The sequence below is a fragment of the Myotis brandtii genome, unplaced genomic scaffold (assembly GCF_000412655.1).
Source record: "Myotis brandtii unplaced genomic scaffold, ASM41265v1 scaffold13, whole genome shotgun sequence".
In the NCBI taxonomy this organism is placed as follows: domain Eukaryota; kingdom Metazoa; phylum Chordata; class Mammalia; order Chiroptera; family Vespertilionidae; genus Myotis; species Myotis brandtii.
In genome coordinates, this window is record NW_005354595.1 from 1,108,552 (window position 1) to 1,131,337 (window position 22,786).

Below are 22,786 nucleotides of genomic sequence, written 5' to 3' on the forward strand. Positions count from 1 at the left end.
GGGGGGGGGGGAGGGGGTGGACATTCCTTTGTTACGGGAGGACCACCGCAAATACCTTGTTTTGACCATGTGGTTTCCAGGAACTAAAGTCCTCTGCTATTCCTATAAAAGGTTGACTTCATTGTGGGCAGACTTCATTGGGTCTTTGCAGATTTTATTTCCTTTAAGAAAATGCTGCTTTTCTAAACATGACTTAGTCTACACTGTTATTGAAAATTAGTTGTTATTCCTATGAAGTATGTGTGTATGTGTATGTTTTCACAGTTATCCCACAGGCTATCTATACATGGTATAATATAATATGCATTTATATATTATTTTTATATAGTATATCTTCTAGATATTGTTATAGATGATATATATTATCTATATGTATGAATACATTTTTTTTAATGAAAATCAGTTGTCAGGTAGGCTAGTGAGAGTCAGGAAATTACTATGCTTATTTTAAAAGACTCCTAACCAAGGCTGAAATTTCAAAAGCTCTTAGCATCAAAATAAGGGCCAGAACTTGGCAAATGACATTGGAGAGTAGGGCATAACCTGGTAGATGTCAAAGAAGGGAATGTGGGAACATTGGAATAAAAGGGTAGCAAGAAATTTAGCCTGAAAGAACTGATGATGTAAGAGAGAGTAGCCTGGTGAGAATTAAAAGTGGGTAATTCAGCAGAGAGTGCTGGACTATATGTGCACAGCGAGCTGTGTGATTTGCATAAATGGGTAGGTCTGAACCTTGGAATTTGTAATAGAATCTGTATTTTAAAGCTAGAAGAGACTTTAGAGGGGAAAGAACATTCATCAGGCACTAACTGCGTGCCAAGCATAATGCTTTCATGCATGTATTTTCAGGGGCGGCAAGAGTTCTGAAGCTTTTTAGACAAAGATTAAAATCTTGGCCCTGCTACTTTTTTGGTTTGTGACCCTGAGCAAATTAATTAACCTTTCTGAATTCTCGTTTTCTTTTGTATAACATGGGGAGAGAAAGTCTTCCTTTGCAAGGGTTTTCTGTGAATAAAAATAAAATAGCTCTCTGAAGTGCCTGGAATATTTTTGCTACTCTGACTGTTAATTTTCTGCGATCCCTTTAATAGCGTACAACACTGAGGTTTAGAGACTAGGTGCCATCTTTGATAAAGAGATTTGGCCAAATTTAGGTTTCTTTTTCTCTGGTCTGATCCCCCACCCCCAATATAGTTTGTCACTACTTGAGTTTGAATGAACACTCCTAGGCAACCTGATACATTGGGTGATGCCAGGTCACTAGGCAGTTTGCAGGAAGGCGGCTTTCTGTTTCCTAGAAAAGCACAGAAAGTAGCACGATCATGGAGACTGCAAGGCAGAGGGCCAATCAGCTGTCCCCGAAGGTACATAATTTAATCCAGGGGATGAGTTAGGGAGAAAAGGATTGTGAGCTACTATATAGTAGTTAATGGCAGCCACCCAGCAGATCTGAGTGGAACAGTAAAAGCATCTAAGTAAGGAAAAAGTGTATCTTGATGAACCACTGGGATGATAAAGTTAAGCTTTTGGGGTTTTGCAGATCTAAGATGAAAGTTCAGCTTCAGCTTTGAGACAATATTTCCTCTGTCATTTCCTGGCATAATTATCTGGACGTTAATTACCAAGACACATGACTGAACTTTGAACTCTGGTTGGGAGTCACAGCAAGCAGAAGCTCCAAAAAGCCTGTGAGGTCGGTGTCTGCTCTTACCTAAGCCTGCAGAGGCTCCAGTGCTGTCTTAGTCACTCTGGATAATGATTTGAAAGGGCGTCAGCCCACCGTCCTTCTCTTTCCCCATTTTTTAAAAAATATATTTTATTGATTTTTTACAGAGAGGAAGGGAGAGGGATAGAGAGCTAGAAACATCGATGAGAGAGAAACATCGATCAGCTGTCTCCTGCACACTCCCCACTGGGGATGTGCCCGCAACCAAGGTACATGCCCTTGACCGGAATCGAACCTGGGACCCTTGAGTCCGCAGGCTGACGCTCTGTCCACTGAGCCAAACCAGTTAGGGCCATTTTTTTTTTTATAGCAAAACGTATCAGGCTGACTGTGTCTGTGTATTGTACAAGGCAAGAGCCATGTGACTTGTGGTTTTCTGAACTTAACTGGCAGCTCCTTCCAATGGGTAATGTCCACCCTGCACCTAGGAATACACCCTCGGAGCAGACATGTAGATTCATTGATGTGCAGACACGAGACACCGTCCCCTCTCCTGGGGCTGTGGTCCTGGTGGGCAGACAGGAAACAGACACGCTGAGTGGTGTGATCTCAGACAGCAACGGGAAAGAACTTGATGTCGTTTTATAGCCTGTATTTCACAATAAGGCGCCGAGCCTCGCTCTCTACCCTCTCAGAACTGAACCAAGGGCACAAGCCTAGAAAAGGAAAACTAAAAGCAGAACATGAAGAGTATGTTCCATTATAAGCTTAGGAGGGAGGTGAAAAGTTTAAGCAAATGAAAAACAGAACCATTGTCCACGGTTGGATATCGTGGCTCAACATACAAATGTACCCAGCCATTAGCCAACTGCCAACTGCCTTTTGGTGGCAAAAGAAAATACTACATGATGTGAGATAGATCTGTAGCTCTTTTGCCTCCGTGTGATAAAAGGCAGGCGTTCAATTTTTTACCAGCTCTTATGCGCTATGGAGAAAGAGTTTTAATAGGGAGTGAAATCACAGACCCCTGCCACAGGGACATGCGGCTGGTATAATCAGAGGAGGGAAAAGACCATATTATTTAGGATAAACAAGAAGGGGAGAGCAATTTAATTGGTTCCTGATGTTCCACATAACACAGGCCAGGGCTCTTAAAACCTAGTGGCTTATTTTTATTTGTGAACAGATTTGATTTTTTTTTAAAAATGGGTTTTCCATCTGTGTTGGTGGAATTCCAGTCAAGGATCTCGGATCCTGGCTGCTTTGATCTTGTGCTCACCTTTCAAAGCCATAAAGAGGTCTTCTTTTTTCCTTTATGTAAAAGTACTTCCAGCCAATGTTTAATATGAAAGAGATGTTTATCAGACTTGGGATGGGCATATTGAAGCGATTCAGGGGTCAGCGTTTTCTTTCTCATACACACCCCCTTTCTCCTCCCCTCCCCGCTCCTGGCCAGTCTCGGTCCCTTGATTATACTTCCTGTTGTGAGTTTGTACAGCTGAAGGAGGTATAGGTGGCAATTTATAAAGTTACTATAAAAGTGAGAGGGAAAAGAATGAAAGGGGTATGGCTGGGTAAGGGAGAAATGTGCGTCAACGCAATTGGCAGCCCTGTGACTGACAGCGGCTCTGGTGATTCAGAGCTGACAATTTCAGGACTGTCTGCCAGATCCTGATGTGCAGCCCAGACTTAGGGGCGGTGTTTGCAAGATAATTCTCAGTGGGCGCTGCTGTTCCTCCCACCCCTTCACCTCTAGGAAAGCTATCTGTCTGCGAATTATTTAAATGGAGCAATCAAATAGGTCTCTTTGTGAACTTTCACAAATAAAATGGAATTTGTTCTTTTAAAAACCAATTAATGATGATAAAATAGATCTTTTTTCAAGTGAAAGAAGTTATCTAGTTCTTGGACACAAAGCCTAGTCATCTGAGACAATTTCAGAGCAAACTGACTTTTTTCTTCCGGTCCACTTACCACATTTTAAAATATAAACTGTGATACCAGTTAACTTTCATATAACTAGTATTGTTTCTTACGCAAGGAGAATGTGGTTACAGAACTTGTGTGTCTCACAACATTTAAAGCAAAACATTCAGTGAGACAGAAATGCCTCCACTTTAAGGAAAATGGATTTTTGATCAACCTAAATTTGCAAAATAAGATGCAGTAGCATGAATATTTGCACATCAAAAAGAATTCATTATTTGACCAAAATACTATAAAATTCCTTTAAACTACAGACTCTGAAAACATAGTTCAAATAATCTTTTATTAAGCAAATTCTAATTAATATGCAACTTTTAAGTCCTATCAATGGCAATAAAAATATTACATTTCTAAGCAGTTTTCGTTTAAGCTTTTTATTTTTAATAAAACAACCACAGGCTTTGCCTGCGTTACCCACTCGTGCAGCCAACAGGCTTTGAAGAGATTTCTTCATATTCTACTAACACAGAACTCTAAAACCACATGGAAGAATTAAGCCTTTTTACCATAGCGACCATTGGCTGGAAGCTTTCTTGAAAAATAATTAGTGAAATTGTGGTGAAGGATATAGGAGGCAGGACAATGTCAGCTTTTAAATATCCCTTTATCACACACTCCAGATGATGGAAAAGAAATGCTGGAGCAATAGGTCAGCTGTTTTAATGTTTCTCCCTGAATCAAAGAGGGAGGGGACTTTATGGATCCCAGCTGTGCTTACTTTCGGGTTTCCTGGCTCTTTACTATTCTGTAGTTTGTAGTCTACGTGTCCAAAGCTCCAGGGAGATTTTAGTGCAGCAGCTTGCTCGGGTTAGTTTTCTTTTCTTTTTTATAAAGCGTATCAGATACTTGTAATGCTCAGCTTGCTGCAGAGTTGCGTTTCAATGGCAGGCCAAGGCAGGAGAGGAGAGAGAGCGCGTGAATATGAAGAAAGAGTGGAAAGGAGGACGAGAGACTAGAGACCAGCAAGTGAACCCGCTGTAATTTATTGAGTTCCAAAGAAGGAAAAACGGAAGGGGGAAAGAAGGGAGGAACCAAAGAATCAAGACTTGAGAGGACTGAAGGCCTTATCTACCGTTTATTGTACATCATAATCATCCAGAAAACTTGTAAAATGAGGAATTCCAAGACTTGCTGACAGTCTTTGATGTGCCTGGGGCCCAGGAATCTGCATTTTAGCAAGAAACAAGTTCATAGTCTTAATAACGTTGACGGGCAGTTCCTCCCAGGTATTGGGGCCTGTAGAAGTTGCCTGAAGACGGGCTAAATGCACACAATAAAGCCTCAGAGGCAGAAAGGAGAGTGAACATGTCACAGGGAAGTAGGGAAATAAGGTCAGAGAAGTGCATGAGGAGCAAAACAAAAGTGCATGAGGAGCTGTGGGAGGAAGAGGGTTAAGAGAGAAAGTGAGTAGCTACAGAGAGGACTAAGGAGCAGTGGAAGAGGGTTAAGAGAGAAAGTGAGTAGCTACAGAGATTCTTTTGAGATTATAACATCCAGATTTGACTGTTGATATGAGATAGAAGACAGGGAAAGAGAGAAGAAATACAAGGTGACCAAGTTGCTGTTTATTAGCCAAAACTCGTGGCTAGATTCCTTGATCACGTGGTCAGTCACGTGTCTCAAACATCCCTCTTTGAGATGCTCATTGCACAATAGGGAAGTCATAAAAAGTACTATTGGAAATAAATGACTAATTGGAGTCATTTCCCTTATTCCCAGAAGTTCTACAGAGGCACCTACTTTCTGTTAGAGAGAAAGATGGAATTTTAAAGTAGCTGAAAGGAAGTTGGATCCAGAAGAGAGAGGATCTAAATCTGCCAGTGGGAAGATGGAAGCCTCTTATTCCCTGCCTCAGAAGGGAAGACTCCAAGTCTTCAGAGTTCAAGTGCTCATGTTAAGAGTTAGAGTTCAAAATGGTATCTGGTTAGCCACTGGTGGTCACAAAATTTCTCATTTCAGGGACTTGGAAGGAGCAACAGGGTTGGAAGGAAGCCTGAGGCTGGGTTTGCATTAGCACTTTACATAAGTTTGAGAAAGGCAACGGTTCATCTGAAACAATAGGGGTGATGGAGATCACTGGTGGCGGGGTGAGGGTGGCTAACGCTATCCCAGACCCTTTTGTGATGAGTCAACCATGAGGCTACTTACTCCCTGAAGCAGACTCACATAAGGTCTCACTGAAATGTCTATTAAGCCACAGAGAAAGTGAAAACATGAGTCTTAAGGAGACTGACAAACTGTTCCCTACATCCTGGAGGGGACTCAATGGCTACCGAGACCTTGAAATGGCCTGTGCTCACCTGCCACCTGAAAGGAAGCAAGGCGGGGAGTCCCCACCACTGCAGCCTCTTTGTTTCTTTCTGTTGTTGTTAATCCTCATTGATTTTTAGAGAGAGCGGGAAGGATGGAGGGAGGGGGACAGAGAGAAACATTGATGTGAGAGAGACACATCGATTGGTTGTCTCCTGCACATGCCCAAATCGGGGCCTGGGGTTGAACCTGCAACCCTGGCACGTGTCCTTGACCAGGAATCAAACACACGACCCTTAGGTGTGCCAGCCCATGCTCTAACTGCTGAGCAACACCAGCCAGGGCAGCCTCTTTGTTTCAGCAGCAGACACTCACTGGTCTGCCAATCCACTCAGTGTTCTTGGGTCATCCGTATGAAGGCACGTGGGAATGTCTGTTTCCCCTGCATGGCACACAGTTGTACGGCAAGCCATCTTGGCAGCGGGTGTCAGCAGCCACCTGCTTCTGCCTGTGCTGCATTAGAGCGCTCACACGTTGTTGAACACCGATTCCCTTAAACAAGTATAGATTGGGCTACCCTTGACCCAGGGAAGCAGTTCACTAGCTCCAGGGTCCTCAGTTTCCCTGACACCTTTTCTAGATGTTTTTTTATTGATCTACAGCCTTAGAGGAGGAAAGTGAGATCACTGAGCTCTAACTACATCCTATCTATTCTTTTTCTACAAATTGCACTAGAAAAACTAAGTCCCCCCCTTTCCTTCCTTCCTGTGGGCAGGGCCTCTACTGACTGAGTGCTCTCTTCTTCACACTTGGAGAGGAATCCTGTGATCACGTTAGCAATTATGAAAGCTGGAGCTCCAAGAATTCAGAAAATCCTCTTCTCTATGGGCAAAGCCATTTGACAGTCAGAAGCTAAACATTGATTGCTTTCTTTCCCTTGCATTCCTGGTGTTAACACTTTTAATGAGCCCTGACCATCATTCACGTAGAGGGATGCTCCAAAAGGGAAACCACAGTAAAACGTTTTAAAAATATCATTCCTAGTACACAGGTATTTCCCCAGCTTATCGTTGTGAAAGAATTGCGTGTTTTTCTTTATAGGCACTTAGAATTGTTATGTAATAAGGGAGCAAACTGCCTTCTCAGGACCAGGGCACTGACCTTCCCTTCTACCTGGAATGCGACCCCCACCCCTTTCTCATCCCCGTATCCGCTTTCCTCAGGTCCCTGATGCCGGCTTTACAAAATGTCTTTCCTGACCATTCTGTCTCAAATGAGTGCTCCCTAAACACTCTGCCTTCCCTTCCCCCTAATCTTTGTGGCCCTTATGGCTACCTGACATACCATTTGCTTATTGGTTGATTCTGTCTCCTCCCATTGGAATGTCAGATCCTCGAGTGACAGCTATACTGTGTTTTGTTAACTGTTGTATCTCTAAGGCAGTGGTTCTCAACCTTCCTAATGCCGCCACCCTTTAATACAGTTCCTCGTGTTGTGGTGACCCCCAATTTCATTGTTACAAATTGAACATAATTAAAGCATAGTGATTAATCACAAAAGCAATATGTAATTATATATGTGTTTTCCAATGGTCTTAGGTGACCCCTGTGAAAGGGTCGTTCGACCCCCAAAGGGGTCTCGACCCACAGGTTGAGAGCCGCTGCTCTAAGGTCTAAAGGGGGCTTTTCTGCATTTATTAAGATGTGTTTTTTTTTCTCTTTAAACCTCATTTTGGGATGACTTGTGAATGAAATTACAAGTCAATTTTAAACTTTTTGAAGTAATTCTATGTACTTATTTTTTGAAATCTTAAAATATTTCTACATGTTCTATGATGTTGTTTTTAGAATATTTTCATCTATATTTATAAGTCAAATTGATCTGTATTTTTTTACTGTATTAAGTTCTCCTTGCATTTCTAATAATTTTTGCTTTACATAGTTAATGCAATATCATTTGATATAAAAGATTCATGGCTACATGTTTTGGATAAATTATACCATCTATTTATATAAATTATTCATCTTTATGTCATTTAAATTTCCCTTGATTATTACTTATTCTGACCTTAATAATGCCATCCATGAAATTTTAAGCTAGCAGTTTTTAAACTTCTATTTTTTTGTTTTTCTTTTGAACAGTAGATGATTGTTATTATATTTAAACATTCAACCTTTAAAAAAATGTTAAAATTATTTTTCATCAATACCTGTACCCACACGCATTCTCTGGTCATTTAGAAACAATTCTCAGGCAATATTTTTAAAAAACATAGTTTCATTGGTTTTAGAGAGGAAGGGAGAGGGAGAGAGAGATAGAAACATCAATGATGAGAGAGAATCATTGATCAGCTGCCTTCTGCGTGCCCCCCTACTGGGGATTGAGCCTGCAACCCGGGCATGTGCCCTGGACTGGAACTGAACCTGGGACCCTTCAGTCTACAGAACAATGTTCTCTCCACTGAGCCAAACCAGCTAGGGCTCTCAGGTAATATTTAAATATTTTAACATATAGTTCAAAAAGAAAAGAACTCTTTAAAAATAACCATAAAACCGTTATTGTGGGAAACTGCTTAGTGTCTTCACTAGCTGAGCATAGACAGAGACCCCCCAAAGCTGGGTGACCTTTGAAGCCCTAGCAAGGGTCGGAGCTGTGCACCACCCAGTTAATCTAGATAATGGTAGCTGAAGCATCCTCCCCACCTAATTCATTTAATTCCTTATTGATTAGATACTCGTGTAAATCCTTGTTGATTAGATAGTCTGCCTATTACTGGAAATTCCCTACCTAAGGGCTATCCCAGATCAATAAAAGCTTGGTGAGGCCTTAGCATCAGTGGAAGTCCTTCCCCTTGAGTTGGACTTGCCCGCCTGGTCCCCCAATATTTCCAAATTATCTCGTGTCTTTTCTCTTTCATTTGTGTGCGGCTCCTCTTCCAGGTCCTGAACCCTGAACCACGCGGGACGTGGAGGGAAACATTTACCGACATGTTATCACATCTAAAAATTAATATAGTTCCTTAATATCCTCAAATATCCAGTGACAATTTATATTTACCAATTGTCTCATTTTTCTTTTCTTTTTTCCATCACCATTTATCCCCTCTATGCCCTTTCCCACATCCATCCAATTGTCTCATTTTTCAAACATAATTTATTTGTTTGAATTAGGATTCAAGTAATGTCCATACCTTGCAATTGGTCAATGTCTCTTAAATTCCCTTTAATCTAAAGTCCCACCTCTATCTCTGGGTTTTTTCTTTTCTTATTCCTCTATCCTTTATTTAAATCCCTCACCTAAAACTGTTCCAAGTTGAGTTGTCAAGAGAGAGACCTAAGACTTGACAATGAGTGATATTCTTCATGGTAGCCTCCCATTTATTTTAATTTCTCATATTCATCAATATGCTGGACTGCCCAGCCAGCGTGGCTCAGTGGTTGAGCATCGACCTATGAACCAGGAGATCACGGTTCAATTCCTGGTCAGGGCACATGCTCAGTTTTGGGCTGGGTCCTCAGTGTGAGGCATTTAGGAGGCAACCAATCAATGATTCTCTCTCATCATTGATGTTTCTATCTCTCTCTCCCTCTCCCTTGCTCTCTGAAATCAATAAAAATATATTTTAAAAAACCATGCTGGACTGAGATAGGTGCAACAGGTTATTCATCTCTATTGCTTCTGCCCTGTTCATAGCTTAATAGTGGTTTCACTAGACAAGATGTATAATTGGTGAGAATCACATATAGTCATTTATGCAAACTCCCTGAAAAAGCTTCACTTTCCTACTTTCTCCTGTTCAAGCTGGGGTTGGGGGAAAGGGTGCTGTTCATGGTTAGGGACTTGGGCAGTCTCTTATTATACCACTAGAGGCCCGATGCACGAAATTCATGCAAGAGTAGGCCTTCCTTGTTTATGATGAGAATAAAGTACTTGCTGTATTGAAAAAAAAAAAAAAAGAGTAGGCCTTCCTTCCCCCGGCTGCTGGCACCAGCTTCCCTCTGGCACCCGGGACCCGGCTTCCCTCGCAGCCCTGGGTTCTTCCAGAAGGTTATCTGGAAGGATGTCTGGTCTAATTAGCATATTACACATTTTTATTATTATAGATGTAAGCCCATCCCATCTCTTTAGAAACTGTGCACTTAGAATCTCTTTATTTTCAGCTGCCAGCCTTAGTTACCTATTTTTGTAAAACGGGGAAAGTTTTACTCAACACCCTATTAGATACATGTAGAATTTGATCTATCATATCTCTCCTCCACGTTCTTTATCTTCCCTATTAAAAGTTTACTTCTTTGCTTTTTGCTTGGTATTAATAACGATGGCTAACATTTAAGTGTGTTATGTGTCAGACATTTAGAATTTGCATACTTATCTTATTTAATTCTCACGGCAATCCAGTAAAGGGGTTATTAGTTCATTGTTATAGATGAGGACCCCGCACCAAGGTTCAATTCCTCTGACATATCCTCTAAGGCTTGGGATAGATGAGGCATTTGTCACAATAATGCCAAGACCTTGTTCATGTTAATGAGGACGAAATAGAGGGCAGGGAATCTATTTTATCATTGTTCTCTTGGAACAAGCTAGATTAGTTGGGACTTAACATATTGTGGGGTGAGGTGCTTAATACACTGAAACCTTTTTTCCTGGGGTTGAAATGCTACTTCTACCATTCACTGCTTATTTGACCTCAGGTAAGCCACTGGATTTCACTATTCCTTAGTTTCTGCATCTCTAAAGTGCAAATAACAACAGTATTGACCTCACAAAGTTGATGTGATGCTTCTATGAGTTAATCTGTATAAAATGTTTAAAATAGAGTCAGAACTATGAAAATAACGCAAGAGCCACCTGCGTACAGGAAGGAATGTTGTTAACTATTAGTATGTAGTTTTTCATGAATATTCATATGTAAATACAGTGAACAAAGTGAGGGAAGTATTATTCAGTAGCAAGTTCCTTGAAGAAACAACCAAAGCACAAAACCCACATTTTCTTTTTATGAATCCTGCCTAAATTATCCACATCTGAGTAAGAAAGTGGGAATGACATACTAATGGAAAAACAGGCTAATAAGCCTACCCTAGTTTCACATTCAAGGGGTGGAATAATTTATGGGAAAGCTCTCAAGGCTTCTAAATGCTGCAATCAAATCACTATATGGAGAAAGTTACAAAATCGAATTCCAAACAATGAAAACATCAGTTTCTTAATGGAACAGTTCCAACCATCTGGCATTCATATGTTGTTTGCAGGGGCCGCTATTGTACAGACATAAAGACCCAATCCCACCTCTAGGCAAGAGGCTTCATGAAGGAAGTTAACCCTGGCCATTTGTAGTTGATTAACATACCCAGAAGAGTTTTTCTTTTTCTTTTCTTTCTTTCTTTAAGAAAACACAAAAAGAAGGAGCTTCAGATATATTGCTGATTGCAAGAGCGTGGACAGATTTCAACATCTCAAATAAATCTTTCTTCAAGGAAACTTAAAAAAAAAAGAAGTGTCCTGTTACATCAGCTGGATACAGTCTTGATGATAATCATGTATCTTTTCTAAACAGATTTAAAGTAAATATTGGATGCTTTTCTTACTACACCTGAAAAAGGGATTTTGAATTAAACTTGGAACACAGGAAGTAGTGACATTTCATTTTCTTTAAGTGACCTGCTAATTTTGTTAGCATATTATCTTTGCCCTTTACTTATGGAACTTGACTTACAAAGGTTCATTCATTCACTTAAAATTAATTTGTCCAGTAAGTATTTACTAAACCTCTATGAAGTGCTAGATATTGACTTAGGCATACCTGTTTAATAGAGTGTACAAAAAGACGGGCTTTTAAGAAATAGGGCCAGGTGTGTTATAAAAAGGGAAGATTGATCTAAAATGTTAACAACGTGAGAGATTTAAAAAAGATAATGGAATAGGACAAAAAGAAGATGGAAGACATAAGATGTGTAAGAACATTTAAACATTTAATGAAAATAAAATACACATCACCCAGCTTTTTGATCCTGGTAAGAGTGCAGAACCTCTACATTGTATGTCCCAGAACTGTGTGGAGAGAAGCACAGTGTCCCACAGTGAAGCATTGAGAGTGATGCTCCCACCCTCTAACTTCATGGATCCGTGTATTTTTCACGGTGACAAAGCACTACAGAAAGGTTTCTCTGATCCTGAAAGATTGTCCCCCATCCTTGCAGGGTATTGTCTCCAAGTTGGTGCTTCATCTGTGTCTTCAGCAGGATATCCCATCCGTCCACAGGAAGCTTCTGTGGCAGTTATGTGACAGGACAACGTGATTCATTCTTGCACCTTCTTCACTGTAAATTAAATGCCTCGGTTGAATATTGTTGCCCAGCCCGTGTGGCTCAGCGGTTGAGCATCAACCCAGGAACCAAGAGGTCACAGGTTCAATTTCCAGTCAGGGCACAAGCCCAGGTTTCGGGCTTGATCCCCAGTAGGGGGCGTGCAGGAGGCAGCTGATCAATGATTCTCTCTCATCATTGATGTTTCCATCTCTCTATTCCTCTCCCTTCCTCTCTCTAAAAAACAATAAAGACATATTTTTTAAAAAGTTAAAAAAAAGGATGTTGTATGGAATTTTATGCCTGTGGATCAGGCATTCCATAAGCCTTGGATTGTGATGCTGGCCAAGGCGCTGAGGGCACGGAAGGCAATGCCACCCTTATCCAGAGTAGGTGTCCATTCTTGTGGAAATGAACCACAGGCCCTTCTAGGATGGAAGATGTCCAACCTAGTCAACTTGCCAACAAGCTGTCAGTTGGTCTCCTCAAGAAATAGTTCGTACTAGGGGCTCAGAGTTGGTCCATGCTTATGTCCATATTTTTGGCTTTGAATTGGTCTCTGTTGTCGGCAGCTTGAGAGATCAGCTTTGGTAAGTGTCAGTGTATGCTATTGGGCCCACGTATAGCCTCCCTCTCGGCCAGGGTGGCCACTTCATTCATGTGTCCATTGTGCCACTTACAAAGGCGACCTCAGTGTTCCTGCTTGTGGAGATGAGCAGGAACTCTATCTTTTCCCTCTCCTTTTGCCTGTTGGAAGAATTATGGAAGGGGGAGAATCATGTTCATTCAAGTTCATTTTAATTTACACTTGCCAAAACCCTATACCTAATGGGTCATAGCCATGTTCTCTAAGTCTAAATTTCTACAAGTCAGTGCAGATCTCTCGAAGAAGTTTATTGTTATTGCTATTAATCTTTCAGAAACTTAAAGTCCCACAAATGGGTTTTGAAGATAACTTTTCACAGATATTTTTACAGAGATGTTCTTGGAAATTAGAGATAAATTAACCTCATCAGCAAATTCTATCAAGGCTCAGTTGCTATCACTTCATTCCTCTGATCATACTGTATCTTCCCACGGTTTTAAAATGTCCTGTGCTACTGGTCATATTTCTTAGAGACCATCTATACTCTGAAAATTAGCAGTGACTTCTGCGAAGTCATCTCTTGTCTGCATAGTAATCCTTCCAAGAATCTGGCCATATCTTATATATAAAATTGGTTCCTAGTATAAGGATTGCAATATTTCCATGGAGCCGACAAGAGGTGGCCAAGGGTTCTTGGCAATCATGGATGAGAACTTTACACTAAGTGGATGTTATGGGCTGAATTGCATTTTTCCCAATTTCATATGTTGAAGCACTAACCTCCAGGACCTCAGAATATGACTGTATTTGGAGATAGGGCTTTTAAGGAGGTAATTAAAGAAAAAAACAAAGAGGCAATTAAGGTAAAATGAGGTTATATGAGCAGGCCCTAATCCAATAGTACTGGTGTCCTTATAAGAAGAGAGTAGGACACAGACACACGGACCAAGGGGAGACCAAGTAAAGACACATGGAGAACACCACCATCTGTAAGCCAAGGCTAGAGGTCTCAGGAGAAACAACACCTCGATCTTGGACTTGTAGCCTCCAGAATAGTGGGACAATACATTTCTGTTGTTTAAGCCTGTGTATAGTACTTTGCTATGGCCGCCCTAGCAAACTAATATAATGGGTATGAATGTCAGTCAATAAACTTAGATATTCAATAACATTTTTTCTATATTTTAGATTAAATTCTTACCTGGATCTCCCATTCCTCAGGGTTGGTGGGAAAATATGAGCCTCGTTCTTTTGGAGGTCTCCTCTCTTCTTAGGGAATTAGTTCACTCCTATATAGATCAGAGTTTTATATAATGTCAGGGAGATAGAGAGGCCCATCTAGCCCTGGTCCTTAGGGGTTGCTTCTGAGACTTCCTTTGTTCAAGTTCATTGCTGCTATGCTTTCCATGGGACGTGAGCATCTTTTACTAAACTAGTCTAGGTTCTATCTACCTAAACACTCCTTGTAGTCTTTTCTTCTCCAGGGCTGTGCTGTGTCCCCAACAGCATTGCCAGGAAGCAGGGCAGAGATGCCATCTGTTCTTGGCGTACACAGACTCTCTTTCCCACTCCAAGTGTACTGTTTTTTTCTTCAGGTGTCTACGCACCATTCTATGCCTGGAAATCCCCTTCTCCTAAGAGCTTAGGCTTTCTGTACAGATTTTTGCTCTTCCGTTTGCTGTTTTGCCACAGACTTTCCTAAGCAATGAGCACAGAGCATATGACTATTCAACAAGGAAAGAGAGGAAAGTGAAATTCAAGGAGAAGAAAATGTGTGATAAAAACCTCAAAATATAGTCCTGTCCTGTAAGTGTTATATCCCACTCAGGACAGAAAAACCTATACACTATTAATGATAGAAATATCTTTTATGGTTATGTCGGATTAGGATGCTAGTTGTGGAAAATCACAAGCTTTATACATGGAATTAAACTACTGATTTGTTTATTATAAAGTTAATTTTTCTTAGGACATGTTTATAGTGTGTCTTGGTTTTACATCCAGTACAATCATTTTCTGCTCTTAGGTGGTGTTGTACTTATATATATTTAATCACAATAGCAGCCCCTAAAGGATGCCTGTGATGGCTGAACATTATTCCACAATAGTTTGATTTAGAAATATTATTGCATGGATAGATCCAGGTAATTTCACTTGCCCTTAAAATGTATTATTTAGTTGTTGTTTACAAACAACAAATTGCACCAATCTTAAATGTTCAGTTCAATGACTTTGAACAATTATAAACGCCCAGGTTATCACCACACAAAGCAAGATATAGGACATTTCCGTCACCCCAGGAGATTTTCTTGCGTGCCTATTTAGTCAGTCCCAACTCCTTAGGCCAGAGGTTGGCAAACCGTGGCTCACGAGCCACATGCGGCTCTTTGGCCCCTTGAGTGTGGCTCTTCCACAAAATACCATGTGCAGGTGCACACGTACAGTGCGAAGTTGACTTAAAACTTTAAGTAAAGTTTATTAAGTTAATTTTAGGGAACGTTGTGGAGTGAAAGAAGATGTAGTGTCGAGGATTGAGAAAGGTATGTTGAGATGGTTTGGACATATAGAGAGGATGAATGAAAGGAGATAGACGAAACAAGTATACAAGACGAGTGTGGATGGGAGAGTTGGAAGGGGTCGACCTCAGCGAACGTACCTCAATCAGATTGAGGACATTTTTAGCAAAGGCCAGCTTAGGAGTACCCTAATTATGTTAATAACAATGTACCTACCTTATATAGTTTAAGTTTAAAAAATTTGGCTCTCAAAAGAAATTTCAATCGTTGTACTGTTGATATTTGGCTCTGTTGACTAATGAGTTTGCCGACCACTGCCTTAGGCAATCATGGTTCTTTTCCTAACGTCAAAGCTTAGTGTTGTCTGTTTTGGAACGTCATAGATATGAATTGTGTAGTATATACTGTTTTGTGTCTATCTTGTTTTGTTCAGCATGTTTTTTATGATTCATCCATGTTGTTGTGTATCTCAGAAATTTGTTCCTGATATTGCTGATTAGTCTTCCATTCATGTCCACTTTTTTTTTTTTAATTTTCAGAATTTATGTTGGCAGAGAATGGGGGATGGGGAAGAAGGGAGTGGCAGAGCCATTCAGGGAAATGCAATCAGTGCTTAGTCGGGCAGAATTTGTGCAAAGGTGTAACTCCTGTAACTTGCTCACTTTTGATGAGTGCCCCTCCAGAGGGCAGTACATCAGAATCTGTCCTTTTCTCAGCTCAGTCTACAACTCGGGTGCATGGTGTCACCAAACATGAGAGATTAAACTGTGTGTGAATATATATATTCGTCTAGGTAATTGATAGATTCCCAAAATGTAGTGGCTCAAGGAACTAGAAATTTCTTTTTCACATAATGGTCCCGAGTGGGTGTTAACATCAGAGGAGAGGCCCTCCTTCACATGGGCACTTAGGTGTCAGGACTTACGGCTGCCTGTCATCTTCAATCCCTGGCTTCCAAGGGCGGTGTATGCATCATCATCACAATCAACCAGGAGGGACAAAGAGCATGAGGGGAGACCTGGGAGGGGATGTTAGAGGGAGTCCTAGAATCAGCAGAAGTCACTTACGCTCACAGTGGACTGGAGAGAACAGTTATGTGACCTCAACTAACTGCAAGTGGGGCTGGGAAATCTAGCCTAGCTGGTGCCCAAGAAGGCAAGAATGACTATTGTCGTTAGAGGCCTCTTATGCAATACGCACACTCCACAGTTATCAGTAGAGCACTTTCACAGCTTTAATTAGGTTCTGAAAGGGGTTCACCACCCAAAATGTTTCAGAGCCTTCTGTTAGGCACCACCAGTCGTGCTGGTCCTACCTTGCTCTAGAAGGTAGGACAGGCTGTTGAGTCAAAACAACAGAAGGGACATAAAATGCAAGGGACTTAGGAAACCCATCTGCCCCCTTTTCCCCGGTGGCACAATAGAGTTGATATTCTTTGGAATACTCATTGCAGGTCAAGAGGCAGACATCATATCGACTACTAGAACTCACAAGAACTCAGCATATTAAACGCAGCCGTATTTTATTTGAAAGAAAGGAACAGATTCTGTCATGGTTTGTGCTTTTTGTACCTCATGTAATAAATTCTTCTCTATTCTGAAATGATGGAGATATTCTAAAATCGGGAAGTTTTACCTTGTAAATGTATGTATTTACATCAGTAAGAACTGATTTTTGTTTACAGTCAGGGGAAGGGATCCATGTTTTATTTAAAAATGTACAGCATATATATAATATATTTATAATTATTTCAGCATCATATATTCAACAGAAGATCATTGATGCTCTGATTTACTTTGACTCATTTCTCATTTATATGTGGTTCTGTTTCTGAACCGGCTATTCTCTTTCATTAGATTATTTAGCAATCACCGCACCAATATCACATTATTTCAACTGGTGAAGCTTTAAGATATTTTGATGTCTGGAGGAGACATTTTCCCTCCTTATGCTTCTATAGAATGGTCTTGGATATCCTTGGCCTCTTCCACTTCCATGCGAATTTTAGAATCACTTTGTCAGGGCCTATGAAAACCCTAATACCATGGTTGGCAAACCGCGGCTCGCGAGCCACATGTTGGCCCCTTGAGTGTGGCTCTTCCACAAAATACCACGTGTGGGCGCAAATACCGACTTCTGAGCATGGGCCACGAAGTTTCAATAGCACTGTACGTGCGCGCCCACACGTGGTATTTTGTGGAAGAGCCACACTCAAGGGGCCAAAGAGCCATGTGTGGCTCGCGAGCCACGGTTTGCCGAGCCGCAGTTTGCCGACCACTGCCCTAATACAATTTGGAGTAGATTGCTCTGTGTTTATGGAGTCTTCTCCATGAACATTATGTATCTCTTCGTTTATTTAGGACTTTTTAAAAAAATATATTTTATTGATTTTTTTACAGAGAGGAAGTGAGAGGGATAGAGAGTTAGAAACATCGATGAGAGAGAAACATCAATCAGCTGCCTCTTGCATGCCCCCTACTGGGGATGTGCCCGCAACCAAGGTACATGCCCTTGACCGGAATCGAACCTGGGACCCTTGAGTCCGCAGGCCGACGCTCTATCACCTGAGCCAAACCGATCAGGGCTATTTAGGACTTTTTTAATGTGTTTCAGTAAAGTTTTGTAATTTTCCTTATACAAGTACTATAACTTCAATTAGTTTTTATCCAAATTATAATAAAGATCTGCTGCTATTATGAACAAGACCTTTAAAATTTTATTATCTCTAGTGGCTGTGGCTTCTTTGTATATTGATCTTTTATTCAACAATGTTGCTAAAATCTCTTATTTGCTCTCATATGTTATTGCTTGGATTTCTTAGTAGATAGCAGTATCATCTATAAATCATATTTTTCTTGTTTTCTAACCCTATGTCTTCTAATTTCTGTGTGTGTGTGTGTGTGTGTGTGTGTGTGTGTGTTTTATTTTGGCAAGGGGCTTCAGTTTAATGTTGAGTAGAAATGGGAAACTTAGCTTTGTTTTGTCCCTAACATTTAAAGAAAAATGTTTACTGAATTAACATTAAAGATAATGCTTATAGAATTAGATTGTTCAGGAAATTTCTCCATTTCCAAGTTTGCTAAGATTTAAAAAATATAAATGAGTGGCAAAACATTTTCTAATATTAAACCATTCTTATTTAAAAAAATTTGCTGAACTTGGTTTGATAATATTGTATGTATAAATATTTACTCCTTTCGAGATTGGCCTGTAATTTTCCTTTCTATGTTTTTGTCTGAATTTGGTATCAATATCTTATTAGCTCCTAAAAGAATTCCGTCTTTTTCTATTATTTGAAACCATTTGAATAGAGTTGATTTGTCAGTGAAGATCTGGTGTCTTTCCCATCAAACCTTTGACCCTTTTTGTAAGTAGACTTAGAAATAAAAGTTCAATTCATGTTTTAAAATTTTTAATAAATAATTTTATAATTTACACCTTACTAAAAACTATCTATTTTAGCTGTTTTTTTAATTGTTCACAAAAATCATGATATTAAAAAATGACTGAAAATATAAAATCTTATTCATGGTCTTTGTCTTTTCTTCCCCATCAGTCTTACTAGAATTTTACTTAATTATTCTTTTATAGAACTAGCTTTTTGTTTTGTGACCCTTCCTATGAGTTCTTTGTATCTATGTCTATTTTTAGCTCTAAAATGATACATATAACACGCATATATTTTTTGTTCTTTATTTCCTCCCCTGCCCCCACCTTTGTTTTAGATTGGAGCCTTTTGATTTGGGTGAGGGAGACAAAGGATGTGCTTGTCCTTGACCTATTCAGGCATTGCCCAGATTATTCATGCAGAAATGTGAGGTAAGAGAAAAGGTGAGCAGCGTCTCTCTCTTTAGGGTTTTCATTTCATTGCAGTCTCGTCCTCAGACAAGGTTGTTGCACACACGACCCCCGTTCCTAGAGACTCCCTATGCCACTTCTACCCTGAAGAGTGTTATTTTACTAAACTGGGCTGCCTCACCCACCTCTGCTACTGGCCTTTTAAAATAGAAAGGTTTCCTAAGGAGAATGTTTTCTCTCTAGCCCAGGGGAAAAACACTGGTCAGGCACAAATACCCCATTTTAAAGAGGAAGACACCTATGCCTGGGGGGCATTTGGAACACACACACACACACACACACACACACCCTTTCCCAAGCAGGCTGAATTCTCTTAGGGTATCATTTCACCAGAATATATTCTTTGAATTAGTCTCTGCATCAAAATGGACTGGAGGGAAAGTTTCCAACAGATCTTTTTTGCTGATAGTTTTGATTACTCTGTAGTAGAAAATTTCAAAGGCTTTTGCCAGACGGAAGGGAACATGGGGAGGAAGGGAGAACTGGCATGGCCAGCAGGCCCTTCTGAACAAACAGAGCCCAAAGCAGTGACAGCCAGTTTTTCTATCCTAAATGCTTTGCAAATTATAGATTTTGGGCCACTAGATAACATCGATGGTTGGACAAAGTCCTTTAAGATATCAATGTAAACTCTACTTGAAATATCCCTCTTTAAAATTCTCTTGGTTTTGCTGGAAATATTTTTTTCTCACGTTTGACCGCACCAGCGGTCTGCTGAAGTCATTTGAAGAAACAAATATAGAGAAACATTGCTTGGCAGAGGATAAGAGAGGGAGGTTAGGACAGAAAGCAGTGGGATGACTACCCAAGAAAGAGAATAAAATCTGAACGTCAATAGGGCCACAGACAGATGAAAACATTAAAGAAAGTGTATCAAGGTATTCTTCATCTCTGTTGAAACAACATCTTCTACTTCAGTGTTTTAAGACGCCTGTTCAAATACATTATCTTACTTTGATAAAGACAATTTGGAACATAATAAAATACTGTACTAGTATTACTACCCCATTTCACAGATGACAAAACCGGCTCATTTGGAATACAATACTGGTTTATTGGAGAAATCTCAGTGCTGAACAGGATTTAACTTTAAAGTTGTTGACCAGAAGCTGGCTGCAGAGCAGGCGCTTTTAAAATGTTTTTACTGATTTGAAAGAGAGAGGGAGGGAGAGGGAGAGAAACATCCAGATAAACATTGATAGGCTGCACGCCCCCTACTGGGGATTGAGCATGCAACCGGCATGTGCCCTGACGGAGAGTCAAACCTTGACCTCCTGGCTCATAGGTGGACACTCAACTACTCAGCCACCCCAGCTGGGCCAGAGCAGGTGCTTTTAGTCAGGCCCACACTTGTGAAGAAAACAGGTCCATCCAGACTGACCTTATGTTTTGTTCTCCATTTCATTTTAGGACATGGCAGACCAAATAAAGAGGATAGAAAGTGTTTTACAGCAAATAACTTAGAACTCCTTAATACAAGTCTTGTGTGGACACAACTCCTTATTTGATATTAATAGAAAGGACCACAGAGTAATTAAGGCAGTTAATATATAGTCAAAGCAGAAGCAGCCATGTTCCTTCAGACAGCCAGAGATAAAATCAATATTTTGGAAAATATCCAAGTTGAATGGTAGGCAAGAAACTCATTTTCACATTGCCTTTGATTTGTGAGATAGGACTAAACATTGAAATAATTATTAAATTAAAGATTTATTTTATGTGTATTTATATAATTAATAATATAACAATACCTTAATTCTTTACAATAAAATTTTAAATTGATCTTCAGTAGAAGATGCAGAAGTTTTGGTTTTGAGGAACTGAAAGTAAATAAAAAGCGTGTAGTACGAAGGAGACAGGAAAATCTGCTAAGTGGTTTTCCTGAGTTGGAAGGAAAAGCCCTTTCAGTATATTTTACTTTTCTTACCAATGTATAGTTTTTATTATACTTTGATCTTTTTTCAAAAACATATTTTATTGATTTTACAGAGAGGAAGGGAGAGGAATAGAGAGTTGGAAACATCCATGAGAAACAGTGATCAGCTGCCTCCTGCACGCCCCCTACTGGGGATCGAGTCCGCAGCCACCACGCCCCCTACTGGGGATCGAGCCCGCAGCCACAGTACATGCCCTTGACCAGAATGGAAACCGGGACCCTTCAGTCCTCAGGTGATACTCTATCCACTGAGCCAAACCGGCCAGGGCTATACTTAGATCTTATAGTGGACATTTTCCTCTTTGTCCTCATATAATATATATATATATATTTTAGAATTTAAGATCAACTCTTCTCATTATTGTGAGGTAAGACTATATGCATTTTCTGCATGTCATACATCAATATTAGTACTGTGCATGTATTAAAATTTCTATTTTCTCATATTTTCAGTGGGTTATTGTAAAAGAAATCATAAGTTGGTAGGAAATGAGAGAAAGCGGAGCCGTTTAACGTTGATTTTTTAAAAAGGGATTTGATACATTGTTTTGAAAAGGAAACAGCTTCAGATAGGAATGGACTACCAGCCAGGGCTTAGCCTGGAGCATCCTGTGCAAACCACAAGGGGACCTCAGCCTGGGGTGTCAGCAGTCTCACCCTGGAGGTGGTCGTGCTGCCATGGAAGCATACCCTCCCGGAAGCCTAAACAATTTCCACTTCCTCCAAGAAGTCCCCCCCTACCCCCCCAGTGAGGTTTATAGTCACCTCTCCTTGCTGCAAAGCCCAAGGTTAACGAGTGGCCGCCACCCACGCAGCACTCCCTCGCAGCTCTGCAGTTCTGTCTTAGATGTAGTTGTGTCAGTCCTGCCAGGTACCTTCCCTCACGCTGCCCTGGTTCTCTCTATGCCACTCCAGGCGAGAGTTCACTAAGCTGTCTATCTCTAAGCAGCTACGTTTGATGTGTGGAGGCTTTAGCCGTGGAGTGAGAGGCAGAGAATTTACCAACATCACGAAAATCCTGGGAAACCAAGGATGAAAGGTGGGTGGGGGTGGGGGCGGCGCGGCCTGGGAGACCAGGATTGACTGGGTGTTGTTTTAGGGCCTGGGCGAATCTGTTCCTGGCTGGGCTGACACTTTCCAAAGACTGATCCCCAGGCCGTAGTCCCGCGCCGCTCCTGCCCACACCTCCAGGTGTGCATTCCCCGCCCTTCATTCCTCTTCCAAAATGGATAGCTTGCCCTTGCAGAGTTGCGCCGGGAAAGCGGAAGAGAAATGTGTAATCATGGACGTGGAGAGCTAAGGGAGCACATTCGCACTTGCTGTGGTCTGCAGACCCAGCCCATCGAGAACGCAGAACTGGAAACCTGTGCACCTTTCCGGCCGCAAAGTCGCCTCTCCGTGCTCTGCAGCCTCCAATTAGAGGCCGCGCTCGGAGAAACTTTGTCTGCTGGAAACTTTGGTCACTGAATTACGAGAGGCCATACTTCAGGGGTTTTGCGGGGCCCCGCGATGTGTTCCAGAGCTTTTCAAGTGGGAAGAGAAGAGCGACGAAGTGAAAATGCAGCGTGTGGGGGAGCCCACCCGAGTCCCGCCAGCTGTCGTGCGCTGAGGTGAGCGCTGGAGGGCCTGGGGGTGGGGAACCCGAGCTGGCGGCTGCGGGTCTCCCGCCGCGGGTGTGTC

The 22,786-nt window shown here is 41.1% G+C and overlaps 1 protein-coding gene across 5 annotated transcripts in view; it reads left to right on the forward strand.

Moving 5' to 3' along the window:
* LPAR1 (lysophosphatidic acid receptor 1) overlaps positions 1 to 22,786 on the forward strand; it is a 200,264-nt gene that overhangs the window by 51,442 nt on the left and 126,036 nt on the right. Inside the window, exons 3-4 of one of the 5 annotated variants that reach the window (XM_005859759.2) lie at positions 19,038 to 19,131; positions 22,627 to 22,716. The exons of 1 other annotated variant lie outside the window; for it this stretch is intronic. The gene's annotated coding sequence lies outside the window, so the exon portion shown is untranslated. Of the gene's footprint in view, positions 1 to 19,037; positions 19,144 to 21,882; positions 22,146 to 22,626; positions 22,717 to 22,786 lie in introns of those variants that run through there. 3 more of the 5 variants (XM_005859761.2, XM_005859760.2, XM_005859763.2) reach the window with 3 other exon arrangements.